Raw genomic sequence first — 18,621 nt, forward strand, 5'->3', positions numbered from 1 at the left:
TAAAAATGAGGAAACTGAGTCTCAGGGAAGTTGAGTGATTTTACTAGGATCACACAGCAAAGAAATGACAGATTTTAAAGTTGGACCCAGATCTTTGCAACTTACCTAAAACCCAAGTTCTTAGCTTCTTCCTTCCTCACTTGCTTGCTAACCTGTACTCTGGGATCCTACAAAGAATTGTGGTTTGTTAAATCAGTTTGAAACATTCACATTATTGGTTTCTGGGATTACGTGTTCTTTCGTGTATGATAGATGAAATCATGGAGCTGAGAATCAAATTTACAGTTAACTCTCGCATGATAGAGATTTGAACTGTGCAGATCCACGTATACATGGATTCTTTTCAATAAATGTATTTCCCTTCCTTATGATTTTCTTAACAGTGTTTTCTTTTCTCTGGCTTCCTTTATTGTAAGAATATAGTATATAATATATATACTATATATGCAACATACAAACTATGTGTTAATTTAATGTTTGTATTATCAGTAGGGCTTTGGGTCAACCACAGGCTATGAGTAGCTAAGTTTGGGGGGAATCATAAGTTATTTGTGAATTTTCAAATGTGCAGGGGGTTGTGCCTCGAAATCCTGAATTATTCAGCAATGTGTGTAGACCTGGAGTATGCAACTTAGCTGTCCTGACAGTGGAGGGTGAGCAAACAATCTTGTTTCAGAGAGATGTTAGAAGTTCAATGATAGAAAGTACCCGAAAATATTAGCCCAATGCCTGCACCAACAGTTGATGAAAAAACTGATCTTAATTTTTTTATTATGCTTCTATTTTATGGGGAAGGGTAAAGACTGGGTACTAGTTGTTTCCACTGAAAACTAAACAAAACATATGAAGTGCACACATGTGGCTCTCGCTTACTTTTATCCAATTCGAGTCCTACTGATGTTATCCATTTGTGTGTGACCACAAACATAACTGGTCTAAATCGAGTTTGCAATGTCCCCCTGATTCCAGACTCCCTTCTCCATGGCCTGATGTCTTTAGTAGTTCTTCCAGTAGGTTGTGATGAGGACTTGGAAATGCTATTTCCCTGCTGTTTCCTTCTGCATCATTGTTTTTTTCATTCCGTTGCCAAATCTTTATTTTCTCCAGAATGGCTCATTCTCCAGCACATCTAGAATCTATTTACTGACCTGCCTGCCTCTTTGTCTTCCACACACAGTTCAAGGAATGCTTCCTTCTCCATTCTTTCATGTCAGGGTTAATTTGTTACCATTGGTGTGCTGTCAGTCTCCTGCTGGCAGCCAGCGGTAGGCAGACTCCCAAGGAATTCAACCCCCTTTGGCATCTTCTTGTCACCCCGCACCCCAGCCCCTGCTGGGCCTCCTAGCTTCTCCCTGTCAGTAACCTGCACCCTCGGCTGTCTGCCACCCATTCTCCTGGGCACACCTGGGACCTTGTTAATGCCCGGAAAGTCTCCAACGCAACTAGGAAAAATCAGTATCTGCAACCAGTAAATCATATTCTCTCTCTCTCTCTCTCTCTCTCTCTCTTTCTCTTTCTTTTTTATTCCCCAGTGCCTTCCATGCTGCTTCAAACTTTTTTTAAATCCCTGCTGCTAATTCTGTCCTCATGAGCCAGACCCTTAATCCGATCTATTTCTTCACAGCATTCTTAGGAACCTTTCTCCCATACCCCCATACCACCCTTTTCTTTTTCAGCCATTCTTTTGTAAATCTCTTGACAATTATACAACCCACCACACGTGCTCCTGGGTTCAGGATGTTAGAGCTGTGTGATGGAGTTGGGGTTGGGGGTGGGGTGGGTGCTAGACCTTGGTTTCCAGCATCATCTGGCCTTCTCATGGTTCTGCCTTAGCTGTGGAATCAAAATCAACATCCTTATGGTTGCTCTAATCCATGGTCATTTCTCTAGTCTTTTCTGCTACAGTTTTTCCACACACATCTTGTTTTCTAGCCACATGAAAAGGCTTTCAATTCCCAGACAAACCATTTTGTCTCTGCATCTTCGCCTGCAACTCCCTTCTTCACTTTGTTTACTTGCCAGACTCTACCCAACATCCTCATCTGTGCCATCTTAACTTCTTCTTTTGGACTAAGGTGGAGAGCCTCTCTCTGAACTCTCCTAATTTCAAATGCAAATTTAACTTTTAGGTAGTGGCTAGCTGGCATGGGAACTCCTAAATTTCAGAGTACTCAGCATTGTGGGAACGGTGCACAAAAGGCAGACACCAGAACATTTAGGGCATGGTATGTATTCAGTAAATTAATAGCTATTTGGGGGGACATTGTCATAGTTAGAGACTGAATATCTCTGGTGTTTTAAAATGCAAGTCTTGTGGAAATGATACGAACTTGTTAATAGCAAATTTGAATTCAAAATGGCAGACTGACTATACATAATTTGTTCACTTACCTTTTCAAATCTTTGTTCATTTTAAATAAATACATAAAAAACAGCAAGTATATGGAAGTCGAGGTGGAAATAGCAAGCTACACCGGAAGTATGTGTGAGTGAGGCAGAGGAAGTGAAAAGTGGCCTTCCATGTGGGCACCCAGGGAGATTTGGGGTCCATAGCCCCCCATATGCAAATAGAGCATGAGAATTGTGTGAGTAGTTGGAGATGAATAGTTGCACAGTGTGCTTGCTGGTCACACTAGCTCGGTATGTCCCTGCCCAAAGAGGAGAACAACTTGGAATTTCATCCAGTCAAACACTAGAGTGTTATGTGTGGTAGTAACTGAGTAAACAGTCTGAGGGAGCTGCTGGTACTACATATGGTGGGCCCTCAAAGTAACATTCTCTCAACTGTGGATCATTGGGTAGAGGGAAGGAGCAGCCTGCCAGCCTGCTCTGTATGTGATCTGGCTTAAGTTCATCATATTCTTTATAATTATTAGGTCATTTTATTAATACAGCTAGCCTTCTGAATGGAGTGGTAGGTGGGAATTAGGGATCCTGTTCTTTATAGTCTCAGACAAGATTCTGCTGTTCACACAAACATGTATGACCAAGCAGGAACATGATTGCACATAACATGTTTACTCAACCAGAGGACAAAAAATTCTAAGGTCAGAATTCAGTTAACTGATAGTCAGATAATTGTACAGAAATCATTGAATTAGGAGCTGTATATGAAGCCATTTCAGAATCAAGCCTTGGGCTCTGTCACCAGGTGATAGACTCAATCCAAAAGAGAGAAGAGCAGAAGTTGCCCATTTCTTAGGGCCTGGGAACAGAAACTGGTACAGGTTTACTTCAAACATTCTCTGTCTGTGAAACCCATTACAGAACTTTCTCATATTCCATGGAAGGGGACAATTCTCATCTTCCCACCATCTTCTACTGAAAATGAGGTAACCTTCATGTTCATCTTTCTTTTGTCTTTTCTTAGGTTTTAGGCTACTTGGTTTCCCTGAATTCTTAGTTCTCAGTTGGATCCAAGAGTAAATGTGATCTTTTAGTTTGTTCAACATTTTTCCCTTATTATTGGGGTACCACTAACATGCTTTCAAATTCTATATTCTTGGTGGTTGTTTACCTCCCTGGCTTTAGAAATTCTAGATTCTAAGACTACAAAGGAATGGTGTCTGTAAAATGTTTAAATAAAATGACCCAGGACACAAATTCTAAGAAACCCTTATTTAGCAAAATAATAATTTTAATGTGTAAAAACAAGAAATTATAATTTAGATTTATAAGCACTAACTAAATTGACTTTATATAGTTAAAAAAACATAATTTGAGAATATATTTCAGCAAAATAAAGGTGGAAAAAAAAAAACAAGTGTGAATATATGAGTAACCAAGCAAGATATGGTGGCTCTGATGTGGAAGATAAGTGATAGGAAGTGTCAGAATAATTTCCAGCAGATAGTACAGTAAGAAGAATATGTAAAATATAGCAAACAAAGTTTGCTATAAGTTTCAGGGTGATCAGGGTCATTTTAATTCTTGATTTGAGTTTTTATTTATTATTTTACTTTATTTTTTTGATCTTACTTTTTAATGATAAGAATAATTTGGCTAAAGAATGGTATATTACCTGTACCTCTGTTACTATATTGCTTTTTATTCTACCCAGTATTATATATATATGTGTGTTTTATCTTCCCAACCATACAATAAGCCACCTTTCATCTTATTGATGATAACTTAGTATAAAGCCTCTTTTGATAGTAAAGAAATATAATCTTTTGATAAGTATGTAATTTAATTGATGTAGTCTTTTAGGACATATGATACAGAAATTAAACTGGTACAAGTTATAGACATAAAGTCAAAATTTTTAGTTTCTTAACTTTAAAACCATGGATTTCAATAATACCTTTTAATTTTATAATAATTAACAATGTTGGAAATGTTGTTTAGCTGGATGGGAATTAAGACTGATATTAGGATGGTGTGGGTTTGCCAATAGAAGTCTAAAGCCATAGAAATATATTTAGTTTGATCAACATGTGAGATCTGCAACATGACTCATCTGAATATGTGATACATTGTTTAAAGTAATTCAGATCATTAGCTAAAATATAGCTAGCTTTACAATTATCTCATAGATCTAAACAGTGAGAAAACTAGACAAAATTAACGTAATCACAATTAACATTATTGATGAGAGCAGGTGGTAGTTGTGTGGCTCCAAAATGTCCATGAAAAACAAAACATAATAAAACAAAATGGCTGAGGACCCATTCCAGTTTAAAGGAGATTCACAGAGACATTACAGCCAAATACAATATGTGGTATAAAGGACTTTATTGGATCAATTTGCAAAACTGGATCTGTGATGGTAGATCAAAGTATTCTATCAATGTGTGTTTCCTGAAATGGTAACTGTACTGTCATTAAGAAAATGTCCTAGTTATTGGGACATGTACACTCAAGCATTAAGAAGTGTGGGGTCATTACATTCAGCAACTTACTCTCAAATGCTGGATGTGTGCATGTCCACATGATTGCACACTCACACAGCACATTTAGATGATATAATAATCGGTGAATCTGGTTAAGGGGTTTATGGGAACTGTTTATATTATCTGTACAATTTTTCTATAAGCTTGAAATTATCTCTAAATAAAAGGTTAAAATATTATCTCAGGGAAGATTGGTACAATTTTATTTTAGGTTAATACTATCATCAAGTTTCCTTTATTTATTGAAACCCGTGCGCATACTCTGGTTTCACCCCCAATGCTTAGCCCTTCTGCCATAATTATATGCTTAGTAGATATGGGTGTGGGCTTTTAGTTGGAGTGCTCTTGAAAAATGCAAAATTTTAGGTACTACACAGTTACCTTTTAAAATATTACATTTCATCCAGTCATACTCATGTGTGATGGCTTTGCAATATTCATAGTCTTTTAGAAAGCTTGAGACCATCTTTTGAGTTCATACCTGATTAAACTAAGGAAACCATGAAGAGTTATGTCTTATGAAGTTAATTTTATCACAGAAGCCATTAGATTTGAGAAAATAATAAGATTGGCAGAAAGTATCATGATAAATTACATATTTACAGTGATTTTTAGAGAAGATGTCTATACAAAGGATTGGAAATAATAAAATAGCATTGACTTGGAATTTGTGTAAAATTTTCCCCGAAATGCAGACTGTCTTCTAAATACCTGAACAGAAGGCATTCAAATTAACAAAATGGTGCTTTCTTGGCTAGTCTAGTTTTTTTCTCTCTTGCTCCCCTCCCCCCCACCCTTTTTCCCATACTCCTGAGGCCCTAATGCCAACAGAAGACTAAAATTCATCTGCGCTCCACTTAATATGTGTAACCAGCTGTGATTTTATTTTTTGATGGTGCCACATGAAAAAACTTTTTTTCTTTCCTGAGCTATAGGTGTTAATTGGTATCTTTGTATCTTGCTAATTAAGTTCTAGCAACACCTTTTCCCTCTTCCTTGTTTGCATTTAATGAGCTCCCTTGTTGTATTAATTTATTAGATAATTAGATAAAACAAAAAAAATTTAAGGAATGGTTTTGGAAGTACACCTTAAATATTCAAAGACAGATAAAAATGTATACATTGCAAAAAAAATCAGCTCAGAAAGAAATATACTTAATGTTAGTCTGTATACACATACTGACATTTTTAATAATGTGATCATCAGGGTAGATATAAAAACAAAAGAAAAGATTGATTCCAAAGCCCAGACAACAACAATTATTTTGTTGTAAGCAAAACAGAATCACATATGGTACAACATGATGTGCATACCAGAAACCCTTGTAATATTTAAGCACAACAAACAAATTATCAGTTAAGTAATGTGCCCTCTGGACTCTAATTATCATTTTTATTTGCATGTTCATTTTCTTTCTAAAATTTTTTTCAGTCATTGGCCAGGCATTATTAAGTTTTTTGCTGTTTATTATGATTCCAGAATTTATTTGACAAATGAGGAATGGAAAAATCATTGGTGTACATTGAAACTAGTCATTGTTTAATAACATAATACTTTTAGTTTGTCAGCAGTTAAAAAATTTTAGAAATCACTTTGAGTGAGAACATCCAGATGTTAGTGATTCCATTTTGTTGTTCCTACTCAAACTGGTGTAGTCTGAAAGCTCCTAACTTATCCTATATCTTCAGAAAGCCAGTGAAACCTCTCATTACTCATTTTTGTCTTTAGTTGAGCGATGGATTCCATCAGACTGGCATATTCTAGCCAACTTTTTAGAAATCTAGACATTCAGTATTGGAAGTTCACATCTTTAATACTTATAGATTTTAAGGTGAAACAAACATCTAAAAATCAACATTTCAAGCTAAGTATTAATACTAAATAGATGGCATAGATCCAATGAACAGTGAAATTGTTTAGTGAATAACAAAAGTTACTTCAAAGCTGAAAGTCATAATAATATGCAGTTCTTCAGGTATTCTTTGATAGATATGATGACAGAAACGACTACCTTTTCTGTCCAATTTTGGTAACATTGAGCTTCCCAGTTCGGGTTAGCACATTTTAATAAGAAGCCTTAGAAAATGCAATAGCTAGTTCCCCAAGGATATGATGCTGTCATTGCTTACTACAGGAATAATATTCATATTTTCAGGCTTGTCCACATTACATTGATACTTTGCTTGAAGGTAGAAACAGATTTATAGAGAGTTGGGAGCTTGAAAGCAAGATTGGTTTGTCTCCACTTGCTGTCTCTGTGAAAATTAACTGGAGTAAAAAGTCAGTGTCATTTGTCACTCAGGAATTAGGAGAGTTTTTCTCCCCTGCACTCAAGAAGAACCAAAATCAAGTAATTGACACAGCACTCTAAAACTTTCATTGCTGTTGGTCTTGTCCTGGTCCAGATGCTAGATTAAATCCCCTGTGACTCTTACAAGTAGAGAGGGGAAGAGAAGACCCAGGGAGGCAATTGGAGACACAGATAGTGAGTTGTGAGAAGATTGTTTGCAGAAAATATTCTTCCCATGTGTGGAGTTGGCCTTTGAAGCAAAGAATTACAACAGGAAATTAGGAATAGGCTGGCATAACCTCATAAACAAGTACAAAATTGTGTCAGCACACCAAAATATTTCACTAGACTGCCCTTCCCCTAGGAGGTTCACAGGTGGTATAATAAATGAAATCAGCAATCCTTCCTACATGTCTAGCATGTATGATTATTTTGGCTCAGCCAACCATTAGTTATTTGTAAGCTGGGGCATAAATACAGACACTAGTTGAATATTTATGTACAGCTCCAGAATACACCTTCATTAATTTGTCCACATATGGGGAATATAGCTATAGGGAGAATGGAAAATATTTACTCTGGGAGCCCTTAATGTAGTACATTAAATATGAATATGCTCTTGGTGTGGGGGGTCCTGGAACTCTTGGTAGGTGTTGGGTCCTTACTGACTCTTTATCATTTTTTCTCTTCCTACAGCTGAATATAAACTGAAAAGCTGCCTTTCGCATTTCACAAATTATGATACTGCCAGCCTCATCCTATAAGAAATTCCCTGAGTTTTTATCCAGACATTATATTTTTTATTAGCTAACTTGAAGTAAGTCTCCCCCTTAAAGTCCAACTAAACATGACACTAAATGTTCTTTTGACTCTGTAGAGGAATAACAATCTCAGATGGCTTTATTTTTCACTGAACAATAAAATTAACCAGTTATTGAATCTATATTGTCATTAGAGAGTCTTTGTTACTGTTCTTTTAATAAAAGAAAATACTCAATGACTAAATAAACATAAAAGCGAACACAGAAAATAACATCTTTTAATGTGCAGGTTTTCTGGATATTAGATTGGGAAAGTACTCATGTAAAATGGCCTCAATGTCAAAGCTGTTCCCCAAAGAACTCGCATTTTAAACTTTCTTCTCATTTATTGGATTAATTTTACAGACTTCACTCTCCTTTTGTATAAAGAATAATTATAGTGATCTGCTAGAGTACACTACTTGAGTGTATTACCTAAAATCTGGTAGAGAATCTTCTTAAAATTTTATTCCACTCTGAGTGTTTCTGGGTATCTGTCAATCCTGAGATGTTTTTCCCAAACTTGGATTAGTTTTCTAAATCACTCTGCTTTCTCTGATCCAAAGTAATGAAAGCAGCCACTGAATTGTACAAAGAATTTTGCCTTGACTCTCTTGGTCCCTTCACAAGGGACACTAAAATTTTGTAATATTTAAGGGTAAAGAAATGAAGTGGCATCTCAAACTACCTACCTTGTTCAAACATAAGCCTAGAATCATCAAATAATGTATCTGACCAAAACCTCAGAAGTGATTAAATCCAATAGTTTTGCAACAGAAGTACATTCTAGAATTACCTGGGAGAATTGTGTAAAAAGTTCCTGGAGTCCACTTTTGAGCTTCTAGGTAGAAAAATGCCGGTGATTTCGTATAATTCTATAGAATCTCTACCAATCTGGTATGATTCCTTAATTTTAAGAAAAAGCTGTTATTTATTTTTGTTTAGTTTATGTCATTTATCCAAAGAAAAATGTATATTAGTGACAAAGAATAATATACTTTTTGAACTCCTAGTTCAGTGATATGTAAAAATGTATTATGAACTGGTAGAAAGTATATTCCTTATAGTTTTCCTATATAAGTTTAGTCAGATAGGATATTTTGGATATTTTGTTAAATAGGATGTTTTGGATATGTAGGAGTATGTTGCAGGCTATCTAAATACTCTTAAAAATGTTCACAAAATTGTTTATTGCATTTCTATCTTGAATAGTCATGTTATTTTAATAGCATGAGGTTGTAGGTCAGGCTTTTGCTATAATGACCCAGGAATTCTGGGCTTTTAGGATGTTTATCTTATATTTGTTAGAAGAAGTAATACTTGGTAGATCTCATTTTCATCTACAAGGCAAAAAGTTAGCCTCATCTGATCTCATTAGACTAAGAGGAACAGTTTGAAAACATTCATTTGGAAAATATTAGTGAACTCTTAAGAAAAAAACAAAACAAAACTTTAAGCTGTGTGTGTGAGAGACAGAGAGACAGACTTTGTTGAAATGCAAAATGGTCTTGGAAAGTTTAATGGAATAAAAATAAAGTGGCAGTGTGTCACTTTTCCAGATGGGGTAGATCATGAGAGATGACACTGAACTCTTCTGGAGAAAGATAGTGACAATTGAGTCCAAGTTCACTTCAGAATGTGGGATCAGTAGTGCATATTGTGATTAATTTCTTGAAAGAAAGAGATATTGAGGAATGCATTTCGATTACATTATTCCAGATATGACAGTATTCTGAAAACAATATGAAGGTTACATGGTTTGTGGCAACCATGCAGTATGCTAGATACCCATATCAATTAGGAATATTCTTGGCTGTATGTAGCATATATGTCAATAGATATTGACTTAAAGAAGGTATGTGTTTATTCTTCTCATGGGAAAAAGCATTTGAAGTGAGACAATCCAGGACTGGTTTCTCAGTCCCCTTTCCTATATGTTTCAACGTCCCTCCATTATAGGGACTTGAAATGAAAACAATTAAATGCACTATCCCTCACCCCTTGAACTAAGGGCATCATCACATAATTATAGCTTTAGGATGATAGGATTCATAATAATACATAATAGGGCTTGTAGGAAAAATAAAATTATGTGAAGGAAGAGAGATGACCTTCAAAAATACTGAACTTGTAGTTTAAGGTATTAAGAGACAAAATCAGATGATGGCAGACAGAATGAAGAAGACCCCTTAAACCAGACAATTTGAAAGAGCTAAATACTTCTCTTTTTTTAAAAAAATGTTTTAATTGGTTGATTAGGGGCATAAAAAGTCAGCTTAAGAAATGTAACTTAGAACTTACAGCTTTATGTCTTTCTTTATCAAATATTGTCATGATAAGGCTGCATAATCATCTGTCCAAAAATTTATGACTTAAAACAACAGACATTTATTCTGAAGCTCTTCATTCTGTGGTTGGCTGAGTTTTGGCTACTGTTGACTTGGCTCAGCTTGGTGGATGGATATACTTCAGGCTGCAAGTTGGCTGAGTTTGGCTCATCGTGTTTGAAACACAGTCTGAAGTGATAGGAGCAACCCAACCCGTAGTACATTCTCATGCAGCTCAGGGCAAACTGTCTCTGTGAGCCCAGGTGACTAGGTCAAAAGAGGAGGGTTGAAGAAATCACCACCACCTACCATGAAGCCAGGACAAGGCTGTTGATGTATACTACAGCTACAGCAGAATGGAATATAGAAAACTCCGTGTCATTCACATAAAACCATAAATACAAACATCTACTTAAAACTTAAGCTATCTCAGATGTATATTTGTTTAAAAAGCAGTGAGGATTGTCACTGTAGAATGTATGCAGTAGTTGAAAGAAAATTGCTTTTGTGATGGGAAAAGTATCTTCCAGGTGGAAGAGAGTAAGAGAACAGTCATTCCAAGCAGAACCTATGTCTCCTAGGAAAGGCTGGCGAGAGAAGATTCTACTAACAGAAATTAAAGAACTCTGGGACTTGAGATGGGGACACTGGCCCAGCTCCTCCCAGATGAGAATTTTTCTAATCTCCAATGGAAATACAATCATTAGTCACCACAAAGGCCACAGACTCTGAATTAATTGTTATTTGATATCCAATTAATTCTTAGCTATTCTGTGTTTATCTAGCACTTTGTTTATATCTTAGCGCTTATCTGCATGTATCATAGGCCTTCTTAAAAGATAGCTTTTCTTACTAATTTAGAGAGACTAGGGTTTGTGGTTGTTCTTATATAGAGTCAATATTTTGTGTTTATTTGGCAATATAATCATGTTTAGTTTATTGTTAGTCTCTTTGAAGGTATTAAGCTACAAGTTTCCCTCAATGTTTTGCCATGATGTCTGAATTGACATAATTATATTTACTTTCATTTTTCTTGGTCCCCTGAATGGCTGACAAAAGCTCCACTCAGTGATGGCACTGGGCTATGAGAAATTTAGAAAACCATTTACTTTTAGAAAGATGGGGCTAAACTTCTAAGAAATGTAGATAACTATTCACTTTTATACAAATGGCATGAATCTTAAGCTATATTTTCTTATGTTGTAAATTACAGGATTTAAATTGCATAAAATTGCATTATTCTCAGTATTGTTATTTTTGCAACATTAGAATATTTTCCCAATTTTTAGACTTTTGAATTCTGTTGTAAGTATATTATTTTCAGCTCTTTAAATACTTTTTATAAATATGAGATTCTTAGAGCCATTTCCTTGTCTGGGAAACTGAGCCTTTATTTATACAATGTGGGTGTTCCAATAGCTGGTTCAAAAGAATGATTCAGTAATAATAATCACATCTGTTACATGATTAACATGTGAGCCTGAATCACTGAATAGTTAGGTCACTTAATTTGTCCAATCTAGTTTATAAAGTTATTATCAAAGAGTGCTAGCTTTAGAAGAAACATCAAAGGGAATCTGCTGTAACCTAGCATTAAAATCAGGATTCTCATCACCAGCATTATAAAGCTCTGGTGACATTCTCATTAGGTATGTAGATTAGAGAAAAGTCTTTGAGTGACATTTGTAAGAAACAATGTTAAATGTGAAAAAAGGATGTGACTTAAGATAGGAAAAGAATCTTATGTAAATGGAAAGCACAAAAAGTTCATAGGAGGAATTCACCAGAGCAAAAGTCGCCAGTAACATAAAGAGTAAAGTACATATACCTGCCTAAAACATGTCACAAAACAGAACACTTAAAAGCAGTGAGTGGGTGATGATCACAATGGCAAGAGAATTAAGCCCAATTATTACTTCCTAAATGTGATAATAAGCATTTATTATCACATGATCAGTTAGGTAATTCTAGTTTAAAAAATTCAATGACTTACACAGGGCATGGGGCATATACAAAAGGCATGTCCAACTTCTATTATCAAGGTGAAATTAGGAACCATTATTTATTTTTTTAAAATATTTGATTTTATTATTTATTCATGAGAGACACAGAGAGAGGCAGAGACACAGGCAGAGGGAGAAGCAGGCTCCATGCAGGGAGCCCGATGTGGGACTTGGTCCTGGAACTCCAGGATCACACCCTGGGCCGAAGGCAGGCACTAAACTGCTGAGCCACCCAGGGATCCCCTATTAGGAGCCACTAAATTGCCAGGAAGGATTTATTCAGTTGTTCATGAAAAGTGTAGATGCGTCCTGGGCACCTGACTTCTCAACTTCTGGTTCCTTTTTGTTTTTGCCATATCATAAATTGGGGAAAAATGATTTAGTATTCACTATTTTCAGAGATGTCAATATAAAATTATGATCTTACTAAATGATAAGTGAATTTTGCTTTGATTCATGTTAACTACAATGCTTGGTAAAGAGAAAGTGACCTTAATAATGGAAAGAGATTTTTTGTTGACCTGGTGGGGTTATCCTACTAAGGTATTCACCTTTTTCTGTATTCATACTAACCGCTGTTAGTCTGATTATTTTCATATTGCCTTGTTCCCACTGGTAGAACACTTACATAATGAGAAACAGGATTCAGGGGAAATGTAATATTCTGTACTTTACTTGTGCAAATTTCCTCTTCAGTCAGTGCATGCTCAGCTGGAAGAAATAATTTGTCAAGTGTTCTTTCCCACCAAACAGTGGTGATATTCCTTCAAAGAATTTTCACACTAAAAACATCCATTAGTTTTGTGTTGACAGCACAAGTCAATCCTAATGTCACTGGACCCTGAATTACTCTAAGGAGTACAGTCAGAAGGAACAAGACAAACTTAGTTTTGCAATGTCATCCATCAATCTAATGGCAAAGCAGGTGTATCAGCTTTAATGCATAGTTTCTGTCCAGTTACCTGCTCTCTTCTTTCTGATGTTGGTTTTGCAATGAGACTGGCTCTCCTCATGCGTCTGAAATGGTTGCTAGTATCTTCTAAGGGAATGTGCTTCTTTATTAGCATTCAGTATGAGAGAGTAAATATGTTTTTCCCAATATCTTTGACTCTGAAAATTTCTGATTGGACTGTTTAGGTCAGACTGTTTAGGTCTGACCAGATATTGGTCAGAACCAATCACTGTGGCCACAGGAAAACAGCATGTTTGGCTCACCGAGAATTCCATGATTGGAGATAATTTCACCTAAGACACAGAGATTTCAAGTGAGGAGGGATTGCAAGGAAGAGAGAAGCAGGAGAGCATGATCTCATTATCTTATTTACTATGTTGATTGGGTAATATAGTGAATTAATAGAAACAGATTATACTTGAAGAAAAAGGCTTGGCAAAGGAATGAGTGTCATTTTAAATACTCTGAGTTTGAAGGATGTGAGACATTTCTGTTAGGAGTTGTAACAGGACATTTAATTCATTTGTCTAGGGCCCTGAAGAAAAATAAAAATCTAGGAGTAAACTATCTGGATGAAGGTCATCAGTATGTCTGTGCCAGTCAAAGCAGTGAGAATGAGTAAGGTCATCATTGGAGAGCATTTTGAAGAAGTAAGTAAATAGAAGACATTTGGATCACGCTCAATATTTAAGGAATGGATCAAAGATAAGGAGTCAGTCAAGGAGCTGGAGAATAACACATCTGGTAAATAGAGAAAGAAGGAGAGGAATATGTGGTAGAAGCTAAAGGAAGAACATATTTGAGGAGATAGAGGTGGTCAGCCATTCTATATTTGTCAGATCCTGCCATACTTATTTCCATTCATTGCATAAAATAGCTTCATATTTGAAGTTAAAATTTCTTTTGAAAGTAGATGTCTTAACTGAACATTTAGGTTTTTTTTTTTAAAGATGGTTTATGATTCTTAGACTCACACAATATTGCTACTGAGATTTCTTCAGAGATCTCCAAGCCTTATCCTGTATTTTCACACATCAAAATTCTGAGGTACAGAGTATGTCAGGACATATTCAAGGTTATGCAGTTAGTTGACAACTGGGTCAGGACTAGAATTCCATTACTTTGAGTGCAGTTTATTTCTAGGATCTTTAACAACTTACTTTCCAAACATAAACTATAATTCTATATTTTTAAGCAGGTAAACTCTTTTATATCAAGTCCTCTGCTTTTGGGATCTCTTCAAGGTTATGAGTTGTCAATTCTTCCAAAAAGCCTTCCCTTGTGTCCTCAGCCTGAATATCAAGAATACCAATCATTTCTCTCTTTTCAGTATAGTTGATCCCATCACCTATTGTCCTTTACCTCTACCTGACCCTGAAGCCTACACATCAAGAATGACCCTAGGTTCTCTCCTTTTGGTCTTCACACCTCCAACACATCGTTGCTATGCACAATGCTGAAATTCATGTAAATTGGCTCTGATTCTAATTCTCACAATCTAAACCCTTCTTATGTCCACAGCACTGTGCAGAAAATATTTTCCTATGCTTGGTCAGTAATTGTTATGATTTTCCTATGTGGCCATATGTGCCCTAGTTTTTAAATTCTATTCCCAAGTATAGCTTCCTTGAGATTTATAATAAACTTCACTGGCTATGTCACAGAGATAGTAAACATATTCAGGTAGGAGCACTTCCAAGTGTGTTCCTATCACCTACAAACTTGCCTAAAATCACAGCAATTTATATCCTTCCCCCACCTTCCATTTTATAGTCCTTTGCATTGTCAGTGTCAGCTCATTTCAACTTTTCCCACTGCTTTAAGAATCTCACTTCATCAAAAAGGAGGGGTGGTATGCCTGGGTGGTTTAGTTGGTTAAGCCTCAAACTCTTATTTGGGCTCAGGTCATGATCCCACGGACTTTTTTTTTTTTTATATATGTATTTATTTTTTATTGGTGTTCAATTTGTCAACATATAGAATAACACCCAGTGCTCATCTCATCAAGTGCCCCCCTCCGTGCCCCTCACCCAGTCACCCCCACCCCCCGCCCACCTCCCTTCCTACCACCCCTAGTTCGTTTCCCAGAGTTAGGAGTCTCTCATGTTGTCTCCCTTTCTGATATTTCCCACTCATTTTCTCTCTTTTCCCTTTATTCCCTTTCATTAATTCTTATATTCCCCAAATGAATGAGACCATATAATGTTTGTCCTTCTCCGATTGACTTATTTCACTCAGCATAATACCTTCCAGTTCCATCCACATCGAAGCAAATGGTTGATCCCAGGGTCTTGAGATGGAGCCCCACATTGGGCCCCACACTGAGAATAAAGCCTGCTTAAGATTCTTTCCTTCTCCCTCTACCCCTCCACTCCCCTCTTAAAAAAAAAAAAAAAAGTGGTGCTGGGAGTTGGAGATATTTACTGATGCTCAGGTCTCATAAGATCAATTAAGTGATCATTTTTTTTTTTTTTTGAGTGGAGTCCAAGTATGAGTATTTTTAGAAATCCCTCCATGCCATTCTGATGTGTAGTAAAGGTGGATATCCTATGATCTAAACACTGATACAGGATAAAGTGAGGAGAAAAACTAGAACCACTCTTAAGGAAGGGATTTCATGAGGTTCAATAAATGAAGCCAATGAGGAAATTGGAGACAACCCGGAGAAGAGGGATTGTGAATAAAAATGCATGAAGACAGAGTTTGGAGACAAGAATGGGGGGAAAGGATCATGTAATCTTTTCTTCGGGCTCAAAAATGATGGGACTTTGCAGGAACTAAAATGTTCTGGAAGAAGAACCACATTTCAGTCAGTGTAGAGTGGTAGGGATCCTTCTATAAAATTTGAAACTGCAAAACAGTTCCTTCAGAAAGGAACAGATTCTAAAAGTCATAAATAACAATAGTAGTTAGGAGCTAACCTGTAATGGAGAGATTATCACAAAAGAGAAAATACAGGTAAATACAGTAATCGAAGTAGTAGAGCACCAACAGGTGATGTGTAGGGACTGCATGGTTTTGACCTTCACAATTCTGTTCATGGGGCCCACCACCATTGCTTAGATTCTAACCTGGGGAGAACTCTATCATAGACATTTGAAGACAATTAAATTTCCTCTTCCATCCAGGAAAGTGGGGATTGTATGGAGAACTTCAGTGAAGGCGGTAGAGAGAGCAATGAAGGCTGTGGAGTGTGGAAATCTTATGCTCTTTCATCAGGAAGAAACCTCCATGAAATTATTTTTGACAAACACTTGCTATAAAAAATAGAATTTAGGCAACTATGTAAGTATGAATTAAGAATTTTCAACATAACATCACTGATACCTTCAATGTATCTGTGTGTGTGTGTGTGTGTGTGTGCACGCATGCATGTGCATGCAAATTTATGACAAGAATGGGGGATTCAAAAGTAAAGTATCAGCAGAACTTGGAAATTTATAAAGCACCGGAATAGGGCTTTTCTTTCCCATACCTACAAGTGCTTTTCCAGAGTACTTGGTAAGATTTCACTGAAGATTGTACCCATAACTCCACCATGTACTGTTCAATGTGAGTGTATATACAGTGGGCCAAAATAAAAATGGCAGCTAGTATTTATAGAGTCTTTACAGCAGGTTCTGTGCTAAGGGCTTCATGAAGAATTTTTCAATTAGTATTACAATAATAGGCTTAAAGCTTTCATTTTGTAGTAAGGTAATTCACTTTTCTTTACCATCTTTATTCTTTTTGTTAATCCTGAATTATGGAATCTTTTGAGATGCCGTTAATGATATTTTTACTGAGTATCACTCCCATCTGAGCCTCTCAGTCAAAAGGTTCATGCTCAAAATTGGCTAAAACCTCTCAGTAGCATGGTTTTCTTTTCTTCTTTTTTTTTTTTTTTAATATTTTATTTATTTACTCGAGAGAGAGAGAGAGAGAGAGGCAGAGACACAGGCAGAGGGAGAAGCAGGCTCCATGCTGGGAGCCTGATGTGGGACTCGATCCTAGGTCTCCAGGATCAGGCCCTGGGCTGAAGACAGCACTAAACCCCTGAGCCACCTGAGCTGCCCGTAGCATGGTTTTCTGACTTATTTTAATAGTGTTTATTTTAGGACAAGATGTGCTACGTATTGCAGTTGTGTTTTGGAAAGTGGCTGAGGGTGACAGGAATTAATTGACAACAATTTGCTAAATGGAATTTAGATGTTATAGATTAAGAAATCAAAATTCCTGAAACACAAAAGGATGTAATGGTACCTACAAATGGCACAGTATCACCTCATACTGAAATTTTCCAGGAGACTTCATGATATAGTTAGGTTTTTGAGCTGTATCTTAATAGATCAGTAACTTTCCATGGAAACACCAAGAGGAAAGAAATTCTTAGGTGGAGTCTAAAAATTAACACATATTTAGAATAGCCCCATAGCCTGAATTTGTTGGTGTGGAGCTTTCGGAGATACAGGGATGAAAATTAAGATCGGAAAGTGGTTAAATAATGAATTGCAGTGACTCTAAAATAAGATCAAGGATTTTGAGCTTTTTAGGCACTGGGCAACCTCTGAAAATCTAGATCTGGTGTTCTAGTGAGAGTGTTGGCGTTAGGGATGTGAGGAAGGTCAAGAAACCTGAATAAACAGTTCTTAGCAAGTTCATGAGCAAGAAAGAGAAAGTCAAAGGTGACTCCAGGATTTCCATTTGGAATAAATAGTGTTGGAGGCCTGATACTAAATAAATAGATAAGGAGAGGAATGGGGATACTTAATGTAACAGAATTCTCCTACACAGTGGGAGAAATGCTTTCAGGCATTTATCAGGCACTCCAACATATTAGGAGACTTCTCAGAGTTTTCTGGAGTCTTGTGTTCCTGAGTTTATGGATTTTGCTATTTGGGGAGATGACACAAATCAATATAGAATTTCACTGGATTATATTTGTGATAGGTCTTATTTTTCAAATACCTGATGAAAAACTTAAATTGTTTTCAGATTGAGAGGATTCGACATCTAACTTTTAATATTTAAGGGCGTGCACTAATATAGCTTCTCAGTTCATTTGAATATTTTGTGACATTTTCGCATGTTCTGTTTCACATCTATGTTCCTGTTATTTCATATAGCTCAACCTTAGTTTTGAATATCATGATTTAAATACTTATAAAATATCACTAAAGAAATCTTGAAGCTCTAGGTAATACGATGAATGATCAGTGTCCTCCAACTCAAGATAACATGAATAATTTTCTACCCACTTAATTCCACTTAGAATCTTAAAGCTCTGCCCACGTTTTAAAAATGAGGTAAAATACAGCTATAACTTGATATAGACTGATTACTAGTGATTTGTATTGGAATGCTGAAAAATTGTACA

This window comes from Canis aureus, chromosome 17 (genome assembly GCF_053574225.1).
Source record: "Canis aureus isolate CA01 chromosome 17, VMU_Caureus_v.1.0, whole genome shotgun sequence".
NCBI classification, from domain to species: Eukaryota; Metazoa; Chordata; class Mammalia; order Carnivora; family Canidae; genus Canis; species Canis aureus.